Here is a 4,501-nt window from a genome sequence, read left to right on the forward strand (position 1 = left end):
ACTGACACACCTTTACACAGAACACACCACGTTTACTGAACCCCTCTATCCTGGGTTTGGGGTTTACTCCTCCTCAGTGACCTCAGTGACCCTGTGTCAGATTGATGACCAACACATTCAAAGGTGAGTCATAGCAGTGTTTTATATCATAGCAGTGTTTTTATATTCCTCTGGAATCATTACTATAATTTGATTATTGTTGATGTGTTTTATTAACCCCCTGAAGTCGATTGGCCCAGTGGTGTGTCAATCTAAGTAACATAATAAAATAATCCCCATCGGGCTCCCGAGTGCTTGAGGCATCACTACAGATCCGGGTTCGATCCCGGGCTGTGCCGAAGCCGGGCGGACCAGTAGACCCGTGAGGCGGCCATAATTGTCCCAGCGTTGTCTGGGTTAGGGGAGGGTTTGGCTGGCTGGGATGTCCTTGTCCCATCACGCTCTAGCGACTCCTTGTGGTGGCTGAGCGCATGAACGCTGACTTCGGTCGCCAGCTGTACGGTGTTTCCTCTGACAAATTGGGGCGGCTGGCTTCCGGGTTAAACAGGCAGTGTGTCGAGAAGCAGTGGTACGGCTGGCTTCCGGGTTAAGCAGGCATTGTGTCAAGAAGCTGTCAAGGCTTTCGGAAGGATCGGACCAATACGCAGCGTGATCGTAGTTCCACATCTTTTATTAAATAGTGAAAGTAATGCTATAAACAATAAACTTGGAATACAAAATAAGAAAGCCGTGACGCAGAGCAGGCGTACACTACTCACAAAATATAATCACCCACAAACACCAGTGACACAAACATCAACTTAAATATGGCCTCCAATTAGAGACAACGACAACCGGCTTCCTCTAATTGGAGGTCATGCCAACCAAAACTAATCTAGAAATACAAAAACTAGAAACTAAACATAGAAATACAAAAACAGACAAACACCCCCTGTCACGCCCTGACCTACTCTACCATAGAAAATAACAACTTACTATGGTCAGGACGTGACAGAAGCAGTAATGCGGCTGGCTTCCGGGTTAAACAGGCAGTGTGTCAAGAAGCAGTGGTGCGGCTGGCTAGCTCTCGACCTTCGCCACTCGCGATTCCGTACTGTAACTACCAATTGGATATTATGAAATTGGGGAGAGAAATGGGTAAAAAAGTACATCTGTGTTTTAATCCACTGCATCCACAGTGAAAAGTGGCAGAGCTAGTCAGTTAGATTAGTAGTAGTTAGATTAGTAGTAGTTAGATTAGTAGTAGAAATGGAAGGTGGCATAGCTAGTCAGTTAGATTAGTAGTAGTTAAATTAGTAGTACTTAGATTAGTAGTAGTTAGATTAGTAGTAGAGGTGAAAGGTGGCAGAGCTAGTCAGTTAGATTAGTAGTAGTTAGATTAGTAGGGTGTTTTGTCAGGGGACTCATCTGAAGTCAGAACCATCGATGTGCCAACTTCTGTTTGTAACGCGTCCGAACCGGTTTGGCTACAAAATCATCTGACCCCACAATGGAAAGGGGAGATTCTCACGAACACAATGGTGTTCTTGTCACGCCCTGACCTGAGAGAGTCATTTTTCTCTGTTTGGTTAGGTCAGGGTGTGACATGGGGTGGGCATTCTATGTGTTGTATGTCTATGTTGTTTTTTTCTTTATTGGCCGAGTAGTGGTTTCCAATCAGAGGCAGCTGTCTTTCGTTGTCTCTGATTGGGAATCATACTTAGGGCAGCCTTTCCCCACCTGTGTTTGTGGGTTATTATTCTTTCCGTGTGTGTACGCCACAGTTGCGTTACGTTTCTTGCTGTTTACCTAATTGTTAATTGTTTTGTTTCGGTTTTCTTCAAATAAAGATGTGGAATTACCGGCACGCTGCGCCTTGGCTCATATATGACAGGGAGTTTGAAGATAGAGAACGTGACAGTTCTCCATGTGAAGCTAGTATTGTCTACTAACCCCAAAAGAGGTTAAATACTGGATGTGTAAAAAATATTTCCTAAACTTTCTTATATCTCATACACTTCAAAACTTTACATGACTGTATTCTAGGAATGTGTTATTCAATGTGTTTTGATTAGTAGTGTGTTCTGTTGGACCTACAGACAGTTAGATTAGTAGTAGTGGTGTGTTTTAATGTGTTCTGTTGGACCTACAGACAGACTGTATGTATGCTAAATAAAGCCTTTATAAGTTGTATTTAGTTTAATCACTGACTATTCTTCTGCTTTACCAACAGCAGAGACCATGGTGGAGAGAGTTGTATCAAGCCTGGACCTGAGACATGTGAGTGTTAACTGATAATTGTTTTTTAAATCAATATGATTAAAGTGTTCATTATTCTTGATTCCCAGGCAAGGAACACAATCATCATCTATTTGGTCAAAACAAACTTAAAGGGTAGAGTCAGCGATATGACGTTGATGCAGCAAAGTAAACAGCATAGTGGGTCAATTTCTACAACAACTAAGAGCATTGTAGCGCAAGGCTAAACTTCTCCACTGTTTTGGTCCCGTGGCTACCACTCTGTAAGAGAGTGAAGAGAACCCTTGCACATGGGCAGATACTGTGTGTGACTGTGTGAGAGAGAAGTCAGGCATCTTGCTCATCACAATATCTGTGGTGCTGCTCGTACATCATCATTTAGCTGACTCTACCTTTAAGCTCTCATCCTAGGATCTACCAGAAATCAGGCCCCAACATCTACAAAACATGGACCAGAACGATGTTGTTTCCTGCTTCCACAAACATTAATTAATATAACACTAATGTCAGATTATGGTATGCTAATGAGTGTACATTCTGAGACTGTTGATCACTTATATTCATTTTTATTACAAGTCTAATTAATCATTATTAATTCATTATTGCATGAGATTGTCCATTTTAAATAACAACTACTTTTGACTTCAGGGATTCCTCAGAGCTGTAAGACTTGTTGACCATGTTGAGGTAAGTCATAATGTAAATTCTTACTTTTACATACCTGCAGGAGTCAGGCACAGTCTCAAAGCCAGTTGTGTACTGACCAACCATTCATACTGGGATATAGACAGTCCTGTGTTCTGCTTTATTAATATAAACACAGTCTCAAAGCCAGGTGTGTACTGACCAACCATTCATACTGGGTTATAGACAGTCCTGTGTTCTGCTTTAGTAATATAAACACAGTCTCAAAGCCAGGTGTGTACTGACCAACCATTCATACTGGGATAGACAGTCCTGTGTTCTGCTTTAGTAATATAAACACAGTCTCAAAGCCAGGTGTGTACTGACCAACCATTCATACTGGGATATAGACAGTCCTGTGTTCTGCTTTAGTAATATAAACACAGTCTCAAAGCCAGGTGTGTACTGACCAACCATTCATACTGGGATATAGACAGTCCTGTGTTCTGCTTGTAGTCATGCAGGATTTTAGCTGTTGTCATATTTTGTCATTAGACAGTTTAATTGATAAATCACCAGCATTCCATGTAACATTGAATAAATACATTAGATTAGTTACTTTGGTTAATGGGCCAGTTTCCCAGACACAGATTAAGTCTAGTCCTGGACCTTATAGAACTTTCTATTGAAACTTCCATTGAGCATGCTTTTAGTCCAGCACTAAACCTCAATTGTGTCCTGGAAACAGGCCCCATATGTATTACTGACATGCTTGTCCTTGTTCAGGACTCCACACACTGGCTTCAGATTGAACCCTTGACTTCACCCTGTCCAGGGAGTGACAATGTTCAGGTAAAATAGCTACTTTTAACATTTCATTCCACTTGCTAGTGTATTTCCCCATTACCTTTGGGAATAGTCTTCTAATCCAACCTCTCCATTTGACCATTGACCCTCTCTACCATATCTTGTTAGGTTGCCCTCAGACACAGGACACCCAAAGGGAGTTATGAGTGCACAGTGTCTGGGCTCCGCTTTAGCTTGTGAGAGAGTGTCATTCTAAGTATCACTTCAGGAACTGGAACCCTACAGTCACCTTCTGAAAAGACATACTGTACACACAAGGTGGATCCATTATGGACATCACTATGGAGTTGGTGAACTTGGGGAAGTTCATCTGCCACACTGTGTCTGTTTAGGGTAAAACCATATAGAAATAGTATTCAGAAAGACATTTCCATGTAACTGAGTTTCACTTCCTGAATTAATTAATTAACTATTCGGGAGTTTGAGTTTACTGTGATCTGGTACTGCATATTCTTTGTGTTTTAGTTGAATGAATAATACAAGTATTTGCTCTCTGTCTCCTTTTTTTTGTGTTGTTCAGGAACCAACCCTTCCCTGTGAGGAATGAGATGAAGGATTCTTCATGTTGAGGAACATGGAGTGTCTTTAGAGGAAGTTGAGGTCACCAGATTCCTGCTAAGATTCTCCATCCCAAGTTCTCACCGATCTCTGTTATACTGAGATTACTTTCTTTGAACGTAGATGTCCACTGTAGGCGTGGTTTCTCTATATGGCAGTACAAAAGGTCCAGGCAGTCATTTCAAGGCTGTACCTGCTGCTCCCTCAGAAACTC

Source organism: Salmo salar, unplaced genomic scaffold (genome assembly GCF_905237065.1).
Source record: "Salmo salar unplaced genomic scaffold, Ssal_v3.1, whole genome shotgun sequence".
Taxonomy (NCBI): Eukaryota; Metazoa; Chordata; class Actinopteri; order Salmoniformes; family Salmonidae; genus Salmo; species Salmo salar.